Source organism: Lygodium microphyllum, chromosome 17 (genome assembly GCF_053477565.2).
Source record: "Lygodium microphyllum isolate KBCC chromosome 17, Lygodium_microphyllum_v1.1.10, whole genome shotgun sequence".
NCBI classification, from domain to species: Eukaryota; Viridiplantae; Streptophyta; class Polypodiopsida; order Schizaeales; family Lygodiaceae; genus Lygodium; species Lygodium microphyllum.
In genome coordinates, this window is record NC_141151.1 from 118,555,129 (window position 1) to 118,571,176 (window position 16,048).

The following is a 16,048-nucleotide window of genomic DNA, read 5'->3' on the forward strand; positions in this document are numbered from 1 at the left end:
CCAACCACTCCTACCAGACCGCAACATCAATCTCTCTCCTCCTAGCCTCAACTCCTCGCTGACAACCAGATGTGTGCTATAGAGCCACTACCTAATCCACCATCCTATGAACCTCTCACCAACCCCTATCAAAGCAGGTAAGGCCAGCCTCCCAACCCACGAGATGTGTGGACGTTCTCCAATCTAAAGCCTGCCACGGTCATGGACCTTCAGGTTCCAAACCAGAAGCTGATGGTCAATCTTCTCCTGACAATCTAGGGGCCTCTAGACAAGGGCCTTGGGCAAGCCTTACCAAACCTGGAGCAAGCTGTGAAGAAAGGAGGGTCTAGGCCGTGCAATCTGAGCTAATGTGAAGATCCACCTCAAGGATGGTCTCCATACTCCACCTAGTTGTAGCTTGCACTCTTGTAAGCCCTCCTGACTATACCACGAGGAGGTGGAGAGTGAGGAGCACTATATCTGTAGATGCAGAGCCTACAACACAGTCCCAGCTAGATATGCCACGCTATTTGAAGAGCACACCTCCCTCAGTTCAGAGACTCCGCACATCATTAATACAGGCAAGCACCATACAGAGAGGGGGACGCTAGTCACACCTTACCAGTTTCTTCCAAATAGTGACTCCACATATAGTAGCCACATAGAGAGGGGTGACAGTCTAGAGGGTTGAGGAGATCAGAGTAGCATGCTGAACACACATACAAGGATACCACATACAGATGCTACATCAAAGAGAGATGGGGGAGATCCACTAGTGACATGAGCAGCACATGACAGAGCTAAGGGCTCAGTCTAGATACTAACCCCATACTATTTCATCAGGGATGTATGACATAATCTATCCACCGATCATGACTGGGTGGAACCAGATATATGGATATCCCTCACTCATAGCGGAGTCTACTAAAATCATCTTGCTCAGTGCCCTATAAGCCATTGAAAACAAGGTGATCAACCACCACTAGGACAGCTCAAGCTGGTTCCCCCCCTTGGGCAGAAGACTAACTAGGCTCTAGGCCTATGGAAATACTGGCTGATCAGAACTAAAGATGTCTTGAAATGCCCAATGCAAGGGGGTCCTTCACCACCTCCCAATATGCAAAGAAAACGGCCCTAAACAACCCATCCTCTTCAGCGCATCTATGCCTATCCTATGTGTGCAACACCTGGGCTAGTTCCTTCTCTGTGAAGGGCAAAGAGAGACCATCCTTCTACTTTGTGATTAGGCATGGAATGCAATCCCAAACCTAATGTCTACATCACATCACCCTAGCTAAGATTTCCTCCTAATGAAAAAGCTACTTGTAGAAGTCAATGGCAAGCTCCATCACCTCCTCCAGGCTAGAGTGGACATTGTACCTAAAAGATCTAGTCTCCGGAGGTGCAAGGCTAATGCACCTAAAAGAACTCTTTGCACATTGTACCCCCCTTCTGTGCCCAAAAAGTTGTTGAAGTGCAAAAGGAGAACTCCGATCACATGTTCTTGGGCCTGTGAGAGCTGCCCATGCAGACAACTCTTGTCTACAAAAACCAAGATCCTCGAGTAACTCCTTGAGCAACCATTAAATTGCTGCCAGGTCCCACCCAAGTGCCCTCTCCTCCTCCCCACACCATAGCACCAAAGAAACACGTTTCTTTGGGTTCAAAATTTCCGAAAGCTTTCTACAAGTAACAAACGTTTCCACAAGTAAAGAACGTGAGCTTTTTTTTTACCGGGGAGGGAAAAAACTCAAACTTGACTTTAGGAAAATGTTTGATGCTACGAGACCTTAGTCGCTTCCACGCTCCTCCCATCACTCCAATTGCTTTATTGTGCGTGGATAATGGTGGCTTCTCAGCCTGCCAAGCCTGTGAGTTGTTGCCTCCTCCTCTAAGCTGCCACCTCCTCTCTTCACTATTTCATTTCTCTCTGTGTGATATGTATGAATAATAGTATAGCTTGTCTGGAGGCTGAACTTTGGCACGAGTTAATAATGGATGTGTAGCGCTTTTATCCTTGGGCAAGTGTAACAAAACATCCATAACTTCCGCCTCACAAATATCTGTCTCCAAAGTGGCTTGCATGTCCTACGGAACCTGATTGCAGACCTGATCATAAAAAACAGAATGAGCATGAGTAATGTGGCCTGAAGGTGGAGAAGTGGAACCAAGAAGGTCGAGAAAATAATTCCTACACATATTCACGATAGTCTGCGGATCAAGGACCATTTGACCTTCTGCATCCTGGAGTCTAGCCATATTCTCTCGAGCAGGAGCGGCATGGAGAGCTCGAAAGAACTTATGAGTCTGACAAGCACTATCTTGCAAAATCTCCGTCAGATGTTGCAATTTGGCCTACTGATAAGATTTCAACCGAAACTCTTTAATAAGATCAGCCAAATGCATTGCCAGTGACAGCAAAAATACATCCTCTGGAGTGTCCACCAGCAGAGAACGAACCAAAGCTAGCAGGTCATCCGCTGCTTGTCAACGTCGCCAACAAAGAGAGGCATGATGGATCCCATACTGCCGAACAACCCGTTGCACATTGGAGAGCAATCGTTCAAACGAAGCAGTGCCCTGAGAGGAGAAGTCCAATAAGAATCTATCAATCAATTGCTACATATAGCCCTGAAAGATTGAATGCTTCTCAAGCTATAGAGGGAAATGATCCGACAAGGCATATTGCTGCAACACTTTCATTTCGAGCATCTCACGAAGAAAATCATTATTCTGCATGATGTATATGCGGTCCAACCGCGACCATGTAGTTGCATACTGCGCAGAATGGAAAGTAAACCCTGTAGAAGAAGGGTGTAGCCAAGACCAGAGATCCTGCTTAAGAACGGCAAGAGCCAACTCATGCCACACACGACTTTCCGAAGCATCCATGACCAAATGCTCTGATGTGGACTGTGAAGAAACAAAACGCATATCAAAATCCCCCATCAAAAAACCCCGTCTGCCAAGTGACAAGGAGGTCTGCAAAGTATTCCAAAGATCCCAGCGAGATAAAGGATCATTCGGAGCATAGAGGCCAAGTAACCATAAGATCTCTCCTTCAAATAAAACTTCAATCACCACAAAGCGGCCATGTACATCATTTTTAATAAGAACACGATGATATTTTATATGTATAATCATGAGCACACCAGAATAACACATGGCATGTGTCCTTGCATAGAACAAATGAAACCCATGGCAATCCACGACTTTTCCTACTTCAACGTGACTCTTGTGCTCAACAGCACACAAGACATCCCACTGATTCTCATGCAATACGGTCCACATGGCATGTTGCTTATGGCGAGAACAAATTCCTCGCACATTCCACATGGCTATGTTCATGTGTATTCAAAAGAAAATCAGGTACGAGGCACAGTTTGCCTCGATTTTACCTTTTCTGCGAGAATGTCCAGGACTCCCTCATCAAAAAAATCAGCTAACACGGCAAAAGAATTCTGACGACCAGATTTCGAGGTAGACGGCATATCCGCTGTCTTGGGGATGGAACGGGGATAACGACGATTCCATGGGGTAATCACGTTACCTCTAGTATCACAAGCCAGCTTAGCAAGTGGACCCTTTGGACCATCCGTATACACTCTCCTAGTGGGCTGATGACGGGAAGCAGAGGAAACCATAGCAGGAGCAGTGTGCTCTGAAGACAACATTTCTTTCCTGTGCATATAAATGCGCATGGAATCTTGTGAGGCAGTAGGCACAGTATCCGCCATGCCAGCAACAAGCCTGTTGCCTTTTTTTGCACGTACATCTACCCAATCATTACCACGGGAATCCAAACCTAAACCTGTTGTTTACCTTTATCCAAAACTTTAGGTGGCTGGGTGGCATTCTGCGACGGAGTATCACACACCATATCTTCCATGGACAGCGCAACATGCTCAACATCTGAAGTCTATTGCTTCTCCGGGCATTCGGCCATAAAATGCCCCGATTTTCCACACGAAAAGCAATGTCCTGCAAAGTTGCCCCATTTCAAACGAAAGTGCAAAGGATGCATGCCAAAGCAATTAAGACGTAACCAAGCAGGCCTTTTTCTAGCAGTGTCCCATAACATACACAAACGGTTACGATTCATGGCCCTTAGGCTCGGGGGGACCAGAACAGTGCCCACAGCGGCCATGGCATCCTTTAACAGTGGCAAATAGACAGCCAGACAATTTTCCACTTCAACCCACACAGGGCATTCACGTTGAAGCAGGCGCTGAAAATCTGCCATTGGGCGCCAAGGCACAACATGGACCAAACGGCGATCAAAGAACAATGGCAGTTTAGACAGGAGATCAACTCGGTGCGTCTCAGATTTCAACAGCACCTCAAAAAAGCCTCGGGGCCCAACAAATATCTTTTCAACACACTCCCCTTCTAGCAGACTGTGCAGCCACTGGCGAATACGGGAAAGCACTAGGATCCTACCAGTGAAGAAGAGTATAACAGCACGTTCGTAAAACACTGAAAATGAGTGCAATACATTTTTCGGGTCCACAGTGGCTTCCAGAACATCTTCAGTTGCGGAGTCAAAAAAGACTTCCTGATTATGTTGAACATAATCACCAAGCAGAGTGTTGGCAAACTCCAGCAAATGCTCCCAGTCAACGTCCTGACAGTCCTTAGAATCAAAAGCAACCTGAGCATAGGAACGATCCTGATGATCCATTGTCTCTTCCAAAGTATGCTTGGTGCGTTTGCCCGTAGGCTGGAAGTCAAGACCAGGGGGCATCTCCTCTGTGCACGGAACCACATCCTCTAGTTTTCTCTATATCAGAATCCGGACCAAGAGCTGCCACCATCTGGTCTATAAAAGCCAGATCCAGACCAGCCACGTTGTATCACTACGTATGCCGGTCAGAGGCCGAGCCAAGAGCTCACGCTAGGCATAAACCGCGCAGGCCCCTCTCTCTCTCTCTCGGGCAGAACGGACCCTGCACTGGACTGACGAAGAGGCTTAGGGAGCGTGCGAGCAAAAATAGACGCCCGCCGGGCAGAGAGGGCACGTCCACAGGCAAGGAACAGGAGGCCTCGTTCCTTTGCTAGCTCACGCTCTCACGCTTGCTGTGTGGCAACCTGGGTGTGACATGCTGCCACCCCTTGGTAGCAAAAAATGGTCAAAACAGGGCGGTCAACTGTGCGGGGTTTAAGCGGGGCAGGACGAAGACGATCAGTAGGGCGGCAGGTCAGCACGGCGGTCGATGTTCGCAGAAAGAAAGGGTCGTGTCAACAGGACATGTGCACGTCCACGAGACAACAGGGACGCACAGCAGGTGTAGGCAACGAGGGCGACGCCAAGGACAGTCCCCGGGCCAGACAATGGCATGTGACGGGCAAAGGGCCCCGCGGCGCAGGCCCAGCCCAGGCAAGTGCACACAACGGGCACAGGACCCCGACGACAGCAGGGCCACACGACTCAGACAGGCGGCGGGGGCGCGTCTCCTCGTCGATCCGCCCCTCCTCTCTCTCTCTCTCTCTCTCTCTTTTTTTTCCCGTAAAAGGTAATTGTATTAATTACGAAAAAAGTACAAGATTACTTGATTACAAGATACATGACGACAATGTAAGTCATCATGTGAAGAGGTTCTAACTACTACAAGTTACAACGTCATGGCAACGATGCACAGGAAATTGCCCTATGCCAGGGACGTAAGTCCTCCCTAGAGAGCAAATCAGAATGCCGGAGAAGATCCAACTGCCAATACAAGAGGCCCTTAAGCCTCGCAATATGCCGCTGAATATTATAGGCGGAGTCAAAAAGAAAAGCATTCCCAATGGTCCAGTTATGCCAGCAGCCCCAATATCGAAGAAAATGATACACGAGCTTCATATGTGGCTGTGCAGGAGCGGGGTATTTGGGCTGCCCGAAAACCCAATCAAAGGGGCGCAGGGTGAAACCAACCACTCCTTGCCAAACAGCCGACAAAAATAACCAGACTTTCTTTGCGATGGGGCAAGAAATAAATCGGTGGCGGGCGGATTCCACAGCAGTGGTGCAAAAGAAACAGTGGCCATTGGAGATTCGTCGCTTGGAGAGAGCCGAAGCAAGCGGAAGACCACCAATCATCATTCTCCAAAGAAAAACTTTACATTTGAAGGGTGTCTTGTTCAACCAGCCCGCCATCACAGTTTCCCTCCACCCTGACTGGGATTTACGTAATCCCCATAAAGCATTCGCTTTGGTGACGAGCCATTGACGATCTTTAATCAGAATATGATACACTTGGTTAGCAGAAGCTTTGCTTAAAGTCAGCCGGCCTTGTAGGTCCCAATCCTGCAAGGGATGATCCGAAGCAAGGGCATGAAAGGGTTGTCTGCTCTGGAGCACCCTCAAAAGCTGTTCCCATAAAGGCCTGTATCCACGAGGGATCCTGAAAAGCCTCCTGGCTGTACGAAAAGATATAAGCACATTGCGACTGGCAAGGGTGGCATCCGCAACTGAAGACAAACCCAAATGGGCCATCCGGTTGAATTGTGGTCTGAGGTCCTGTTTACCTTCCCATGCAAGCAAACGCGAGATTGCCAGCAACTCCAATTGAAAAGAGTTAGTAGCTAAGCGATCCTCCCCTGGATGCCACTGAGCCTTCTGGAGGACGTGTTTCCAGGAACACACCAAATGAGTAAGCAGCGACGAAGAAGAACTGGAGAACCGCGAATCAGCATTAAGAACATGCCACCAAGAACTCCGGATCTGGGTATTGCCATGTTGAAGCCCATGGCCCTCAAGGAAATAACGGGCTATATCGACCCATGGATGATGATCCGAGCACATGGCGCGGAAAAGCGACCAACAGAGTGCCTGGATGTGAGTTTGGGCATCTAAAATTGCTCCGCCACCCATGCGTTTGGGGGTGCACGCATGCGACCAAGAGATCCAGGAAATACCTGCATGCAATGAGTCTTTCTTCCATAGCATGAAACGAATAGACTGAGTAAGAGCATTGAGAGTTGTAGTAGTCCAGGGCAACAATGGCAAGAAATATGTGAGCATTGGCAACATAATAGTCTGGGCCACTTTGAGGCGAACATGGAAAGGCCAGGCTTGAGATTTCCAATACATAAACTTAGCCACCATTTTCTGCGAAATCCACTACAGCAACTGCTTTGGGGGAACATCAACACCCAAAGGGTACCCAAGGTGCCTGACAATGGAGCCACGAGGAACAACTAGACCCTGCCAGTCCAAGGACTGCAAATCCGACTCCGTGCAGCTGAGAATGGCTGATTTGAGGGCATTGATGCGAAGGCCGGACGCCTAACCAAAGAGGCCCCAAACATCCAATGCTCTTCGAAGGTTATCCCTGTCCGCACGCAAAATCATAAAAGTATCATCCGCCAGGGATTGGCTAATGAAGTGCTGTCCTGTAGGAAGCGACAGTCCTGCCAACTGAGAAGAGGCTGCCATATGAGATAACATCGAAAGAGGATGTGTTGCAAGGGCAAAAAATAGAGGGCTCAAAGGGCACCCTTGTCTGACAGAGCGAGCAAGGACAAATGGCTCAGTAACACCTCTGTTCAGCATGACCCACGAAGACGCTGCAGCGCTAATGGTGTATATGAGACGAGACATCCGCGGTCCAAAGCCCATAGCAGACATAAGTTAAGCAACGAAAGACCAGTCTAGATAGTCAAAAGCCTTTTCCAAGTCCAGTTGAATCAGTACGACCTCCTGATTGGAATGCCTGGCATAATCAATTGCCAGTTGAGCATTCAATACATTGTGTAGGATATTTCGGCCCTTAATGAAACCATACTGTAGAGGGTGCACAATGGCCGACAGATGCTTATGGAGCCGATTCGCCATTACTTTGGAAAAGATTTTGTACATTGAACCCATCAAAGAAATTGGGCGCCACTGTGTCAACTTAGATGGCGAAGGAGCTTTTGGAAGCAGTTTAATAAGGCCTTCTTTCCATGAGGAAGGCATGATCCCCGTTTCCCACACCTGCTGAAACAAAGCCTGCAAAGGTTTCACCAGTTGGGTAGCAAAAGCTTCAAAGAACTCATTAGTGAGACCATCCCAACCCGGGCTTTTATCCTTAGGCAAGTGTAACAAGACGTCCATAACCTCTGCCTCACAAATATCAGACTCCATAGTAGCTTGCATGTCCTGCGGAAGCTGATTGCGGACCAGGTCATAAAAAGCCGAATGGGCCTGAGTAATTTGGGCCGAAGGTAGAGAGGTGGAACCGAGAGGGTCACGGAAATAATTCCTGCACATATGCACAATAGTCTGCGGATCCAGGATAAGGTGGCCTTCTGCATCCTCGAGTCTGGTCATATTTTCTCGAGCAGGAGAGGCATGGAGAGCTCGAAAGAACTTATGGGTCTGACATGCACTATCTTGCAAAGTTTCCATCAGATGTTGCAGTTTGGCCTGCTGATATGATTTCAACTGGAATGCTTTAATAAGATCAGCCATCCGCATGTCCAGTGCGAGCAGAAATGCATCATCCGGAGTGTCCACCAGCAGAGAACGAACCAAAGCCAGCAGATCCTCTGCTGCCTTGCGACGCTGCCGACAAAGAGAGGAATGATAAATCCCATACTGCCGAGCGACCCGCTGCACATTAGAGAGCAATCTTTCAAAAGACGCAGTGCCCTGAGAAGAGAAGTCCAAGACGAATCTGTCAATCAATTGCTGCATATAGCCCTGAAAGAGTGCATGCTTCAGGTAAGATGAGTTGAAGCGCAAAGGGAGTCGGTCCAAAAATCGCTTGAAAGGTGCAATGGGTTGTGCAAGCAGCTCAAGCTGCAGAGGGAAATGGTCTGACAAGGCATATTGCTGCAACACTTTGATGTCGAGCATCTCGGGAATAAAATCATCATTCTGCATGATATACATACGATCCAGTCGCGACCATGTTGTTGCATACTGGGCAGAATGGAAAGTAAACCCTGTAGAAGACGAGTGTAGCCAGGACCAAAGATCTTGCTTAAGAACAGCAAGAGCCAACTCATGCCACATACGACTTTCCGGCGCGTCCATTACCGAATGCTCCGATGTGGACTGGGAAGAATCCACACACATATTAAAATCCCCCATGAAGAAGCCTCGTCTGCCAAGTGACAAGGAGGTCTGCAAAGTCTACCAAAGCTCCCGACGAGATAACGAATCATTCGGAGCATAGAGGCCAAGTAACCATAAGATTTCCCCTTCGAATAAAATTTCAATCACCAAAAAGCGGCCATGAACATCATTTTTAATAAGCATAGGCTGATATTTGTCATGTACAATCATGAGCACTCCCGAATAATGCATGGCCTGTGTCCCTGCATAGAACAGTCGAAAGCCATTGCAATCCACTACTTTTCCGGCTTCACCGTGACTCTTGTGCTCAACAGCGCACAGGACATCCCACTGATTTTCATGCAATACCGTCCACATGGCATGTTGCTTGTGGCGAGAACAAATTCCTCGCACATTCCACGTGGCTATTTTCATGTGTAGTTAAAACCAAATCAGGTACAAGGCACAGCTTGCCTCGATTTGACTTTGTCAGCAAGAATGTCCAGGACTCCCTCGTCCAAGAAATCCGCCAACACAGCAAAAGAATTCTGAGGACCAGATTTGGAAGTAGACGGCATATCTACTGGCTTGGGGTTGGAACGGGGATAACGACGGTCCCACGGGGTAATGACGTTACCTCTGGTATCAAATGCCAGCTTAGCAGGTGGACCCTTTGGACCATCTGAATACATTTTTCTGGCGGGCTGATGACGGGGGGCAGAGGAAACCATAGCAGGAGCAGAGCGCTCGGAAGACAACATTTCCTTCCTGCGCATATATGTACACATGGAATCTTGTGAGGGAGTAGGCACAGTATTTTCCATGCCAGCAACAACCCTGTTGCCTTTTTTTGCACGTACTTCCACCCAATCAGTGGCGTGGGAATCCAGACCCGAGACCTGTTGTTTACCTTTGGCCAGAACTTGGGGCTGGTGGATAGCATCCAGCGACGGGGCATCACACACCATATCTTCCGTGGGCGGCGCAGCATGGCCGACATCGAAGGTATGTTGCTGTTCCGGGCATTCAGCCATAAAATGCCCCAACTGTCCACAGGAAAAGCAATGCCCTGCAAAATTGCCCCATTTTAATCGAAAGTGCAACGGATGCATGCCCGAGCAGTTGAGGCGCAACCAAGCAGGCCTTTTTCTTGCAGTGTCCCATAGCATACACAAGCGGTTGCGATTCACTGCCCGGAGACTGGGAGGGACGAGAACAGTGCCCACCGCGGCCATAGCATCCTTCAACGGTGGCCAATAAACAGCCGGGCAATTTTCCACTTCTATCCACACAGGGCATTCACGTTGCAGCAGACGCTGAAAATCTGCCATTGGGCGCCATGGAACCACATGAACCAACCGGCGTTCAAAAAATAAAGGCAGTTTAGACAGGAGAGCAGCACGGTGCGTGTCTGATGTCAACAGAACCTCAAAAAACCCCTGGGAGCCAACAAAAATCTCTTCAACACATTCCCCTTGTAGCAGACTGTGCAGCCACTGGCGAATACGGGAAAGCAGCGGGATTCGACCAGTGAAGAAGAGTATCACAGCGCGATCATAAAATACCGAAAAGGAGCGTAGGACAGTTTTTGGGTCGACGGTGGCGTCCAGAACATCGTCAGGTGCTGAGTCGGAAAAGGCTTCCTGATTATGTTGAACGTAATCGCCAAGCAACGTTTTGGCAAATTCCAGCAAATGCTCCCAGTCAACATCCTGGGAGTCCACCGGATCCGAAGCAACCTGAGCATAGGAACGATCCTGAGGAACACCTATCTCTTCCGAAGTATGCTTGGTACGTTTACCCGCAGGCTGAATGTCGGGACCAAGGGGGCATCTCTTCGTTGCACGGAACCATGTCCTCAGGTTCCTCGGCATCAGAATCCGGGCCAAGTGCTGCCACTGTTTAGTCTATGAAATCCAGATCCAAACCAGCCATCATGTGACAATTTGATCTTGAAGGAGGACTGACCCTGTCTCTCTCCCGCTCTCTCTCTCACCCGCTGGTCTGTACAGAGGCGCTGTCCAGGGGTGTACTCTACAAAGACAGCTAATGAAAGCTGAGCTGTACCTGTCACCGTGCAGGGGCAGAAGGGCGAAACAAAGGCCTGTCGGTCGCAACGGCAGGACGGGACAGGCTGGGGTGCCGGGCAGGGATCCGTCAGGTCAAGGGACAGGGCAGCAAGGGTGGCCGTGGACAGGGCGTCAGGGGCGGCTGTGGACAGGGCGCCAGGCGAAGAAGGCGTTGACGGCGGCAGGCGCAGGGCGTCAGGAACAGGGCGCGATGGGTGTCGCTGGCGGCGCAGGGAGAAAGCACGAAGAAGGTCGAGGACGAACGAATCTGCAGGCGTCGACGGGGCTGAGGAGGCTCGAGTGACAGGCGAGCAGCAACGGACCGTCAGGCGAGCAGTGACGTAGCGTCGGGCAGCGACTGGGCGGACGCGAGCGCGCGAGGAAGACAGACGAGTCTTCAGTCTGCGACAGCGCAGATGAAGGCGACGCGAGGGCGTGCAGGACCAGGCGAGGGCAGGGCGGCACGACACAGGGGCACCATCGCTGTTCGCTCCGTCGCGTTCTCTCTCTCTCTCTCTCTCTCTCTCTCTCTCTCTCTCTCTCTCTCTCTCTCTCTCTCTCTCTCTCTCTCTCTCTCTCTCTCTCTCTTTTTCGTAAAAGGTAATTGTATTAATTACGAAAAATACAAGATTACTTGATTACAAGATAGTTGATGACACTAAGCCATCAGGAGAAAAAGTTCTCTCTCTCTCTCTCTCTCTCTCTCTCTCTCTCTCTCTCTCTCTCTCTCTCTCTTTAATGGAATTTGAATCTTGATTGCGACAAAATTATATTGCAGACACATCTCCTCTGGTCTTTTGTCTCGCAGAATGTCTGTACCAAAATAACAAGATCTAACGTTTTTTCTTATCAACGGCTTTCACGTATTACTCCAGGATCCCCTGATTGAAAAGAATAATAATAACTATCCGCGTTAGTATTACTGTTACTGTTAGTGTCCCACGGGGTTAAGGCATCAGCGGATCCACTCAATCCCGCCTACAAGCGTTGCTTCTCGAGTGTTCTCAGGCGGCTTACCATGACAAGAATTTCAGAACCAGAAACGTAAAAGCAGAAGCAGGCACGGCACCACGAGGGGGATTAAAAACAAAGAAATCCCCCTCGACACAGAAAACGTATTTTCTTCTTTTATTGCCGGGAGATCCACCCCGTGAGCGCACCCCTAGGGGAAAGATCTGACTGCTCTTACCTTACGTTACTGGTGATACATAGATACATCAGGCAAACCTGGTGTAGTAGTAACACAAAACTTCCATCGCCAAGGGTCTGCTGTTATACAGAGGTGCACGGCAAATCAAACCGATCTCCTCAACGCGATTATGTCGTCAGCATCGCAGGAGGTTTTGAAAAGCCAATCGTGGTCGCTGCTTCCAGCTAGCCTCCATCCCTCGCCCTTGCGCTTGCGCGCGCGCGCGCTCTCTCTCGTATATGAGAAGACTCTCTCTCTCTCTCTCTCTCTCTCTCTCTCTCTCTCTCCGTAAAAGGTAATTGTATTAATTACGAAAAAAAAGGTACAAGATTACATGATTACATGATTACAAGAGACACGAGGGCCCTAGGCCAATGTGTGGGAAATCCCCATACTAATGCACGAAAAAGGTTACGCCAATCATGGCAACGACCCAGAGGCGATTGCCATATGCCAGGGAAGCAAATCTTCCCGAGGGAGCAAGTCGGAGTGCCAGTAACAAGGCAAAACCTGATGCGCAACATGCTTCAAGTAGATGGATGGGAGTATACATAACACATCATACATCACAGAAAAAAGCAAAATGTAGGGTGGATGGACAGAGAGGCTCTTCATTCTTATGTATGTGTGTCTGAGATAGAGAGACTCGAGAAGCTTGGCAGTTTGGGGGGGCAAGGAAGGAGAGAAAGACAAAGAGAGGGAGAGACAAGCTTAGAATTGGGTATTCATCTTCGAAGTTGGGAGAGAGAGTGTGAGAGAGCCTTGAAATTATGATAATAAACAAAAGGCTTGGAAGTTGGAAGATATTGTATGGTCCAGTCTTCACAGGCAAAAAGTCGTCTATTTTTTTATACGAATTGGTACGGATATGTACTGTACTGTATGGTATGAACCATATGGAATGAACCAATCCGTACATAATATGAATGCAATTATGTGGACAAATTTTCATTTTCATCAGGTCCTCCACATGAAAAAACAATCTGCCTAGCTCTTTGGCCATGCCCTCATCAAAATAACATTAAATGGTGCCATTCTCAATTTTAAATTCCTAGTCTCTTTGAACCTAAAGGTATTGAAACTTTCACAAACCTTAGTCTAGGACATTAAATCATTTAAATCTCTAATCCCCTTGACACCAAAAGTCATTTCCAAGGGGAAATTCAACATCCTTAACCAAGATTTCTCCCCAATACCCCACTCGCACTTGTCCATAACAACTTCTGCCAATGTCCCTCACTGCCCAAGCTAGGACTATCTATCATTGTATACATTAAACTTAATCTCACACATGTACCTCATATCTGCAAAAAATTAAGCACCCAAAGAGCATTAAGTTAAAAATTCACGTCCTCATGACAAACATCCCCTAAATCCTTACGATCGCAATCAATTGCCTAGCAATGACACAAAGGGAGCAGTTACCACTCGAAATACACACCAGTATCATAGCCAAACATGTGCACCTCTTGCTTAAACATGCTCTTGCCCTCTACACATCTGAAATTGTAGTTAGTTAAAATATTTACAATCCACCACATGAATCATAACCACTGTTAGAACCATAACGGATGTATCAACATACCAAAACCCAATAGTATTGTGGTCATCAAGGCAATGTAATGTATAAATCAAGCATAAGCAATGCCTTATAGTAGTGACGTACAACATGATGCTCGTGTGAAGCATACATCAACTACAAAGCACTTGTAACTTAGGCAAATGTACTTCTCTTGCTTAAGCTACAAATTCACATTGTATACGATCCATGTGTCTCTTACATGCTCTGTAAATGAACATCACATCCAAATGCACATTCCATCTATCCCATGTAGTCTATACATATCAACAGCCTTGCAAATGTATAATTTGAGAGCCTAAGTGCAAACCATACAAATCGACATACCAATTAACAGTGACTAGTAAATTGAATAGTGATCTGAATGGCAAAAATACTATCAACATGCAATACCTTCGATGCAATGTAAGTACATCAAGGTGTTGAGCTTAAAAATGCATCATAAACTGATTAGCTCTTTATTACAGCCCCAAAACCCAAAATACAGATTTTCATTGAAAAGGAATGCATTCCTAGAGAGTGTTTGTGTCCCATAAGCCAAACCCTAGTTTGGAAGGATCCACTCATCTATCACTAGACATGCTGCCCCACCACTCAGCCCTGTCTTATTTTGCAAATTGTTGGTGTCATCTCTACTATCCACACCCTACCTTAAGGAGCATATATCAATTCAAGCTGCTGTCTACAGCCAAGCGCCTGCATCCAATCTGGTGCAAATAGCTACTGGCAGCAGTTTTCCAGCCTGCTTGCATTGCTCCTAGCCATCACCATCAACTAAGCGACCTTCTATTGCCGTGTTTACTGTTGTAAGACCAGTTTTTTCCCTGCGTTTGCTGCTGTATGACCTGTACCAGCTCGCATTTGCAGCTCCCAGCCTGACGCCAATCTGCCATGTCATCATCATTTTCAGTCCACTGCTGCTCACCTCATTCAGACATTTTTCAGCCAACTATCTACTATTCAGGCTGTCACAGTCAGGTCTAGCACTGATGCAACCTCTCAAAATCTACGTTTGCTATCTGCCATACACATTTGGAGGCTTTCTGCTGTATTATGGGATCCATACACAAGAGAACACACCTCTAGTTTAAACTATACTCTCAACCACGGTCCTTGGGACACCAGAGTTTGAGGTTTTGTATTCACCTTACAAAGTGTGTCTGCTGCATTAAGCATTGTATATATTCATTATCATTGTTTCATCTTCCATGTGCATTGTCTTTGAGTTATCCTAGCCCTACTAAGTTCTTTTATCAATTTTTGATTTGTTGTGTGATTGTGTTTTTTATCCAAAGACAAGTATCTCTTTATACAAGATCCACTACATAACCAAGCTATCCATCACTAGGGGGGTGGAGGTAAAATCTCCCCCTTGAGCATTAGGCAATACTCTGAAACCACTATACTCTATTGAGCTTGAAACAGCCTGATGCACTGTCGGCTCCAAACCGAGACACATCAAGATAGAGTGCACCTCTGAGAATGATCTGCCAGGCCACTCTCCTCCATCCATTTGCATCCATCCATAGGTGAAGCTTCACTGAAATTTCACCAAGTAGCACATTGAAATTTAACTCTAACTTTGCTTGCACCAAGACTTGCAATTGTTTCTAGACCTTTTTCCCTTTGGATCACACCAATCTCCAGAACTTGAACATTGCTGCCCGAAAAATGGTATCGTTGCTGGAATTCCAACTCGACCAACATGAAACATTGCATCTAGTTGACTAGCCCCAAACTAATGTGTATGAAAATCAGCATTAATAGGATGATGCCCATGCTGAGTGCCCATACCAAGATTAGGCATTGGCAATTGCATTATCTCCATTGTCTTCTAAAGAGGCATCACCATAATGCGATTCCTCATTGCTTAGGAACACATGCTTGCTGCATTTCGTGACAACTGAATATAATTTCAACCAATTTTTTGCAATCCTCAATTGCAATCACGTGCCTTGAGGCCAGATACTTGAGAGAATTGATGTATCATGGCAATGGAACCAACCTGCCTTCCTTTCTACAAAAGGGCGGTGGAACTCCTGGACACATTGATTCATAGCAATTTACAACAAGCAACAAATCCATAAAAGAAATGAAAAATCTATTTCAGCTATGATAGGGTGCAACATAGGAGGTGGGGGAGGGATCTTGATTAAAGGAAACTTGACCTTGTGATGGCCTCGCTGAATAGTGAGGTGATCCGCATCCCA

At 47.4% G+C, this 16,048-nt stretch overlaps 1 protein-coding gene across 2 annotated transcripts in view; it reads right to left on the bottom strand.

The window, feature by feature from the left end:
* The window catches only part of LOC148022293 (mannosyl-oligosaccharide glucosidase GCS1-like), a 188,767-nt gene that overhangs the window by 58,340 nt on the left and 114,379 nt on the right, over positions 1 to 16,048 (bottom strand). The window lies entirely within an intron of this gene.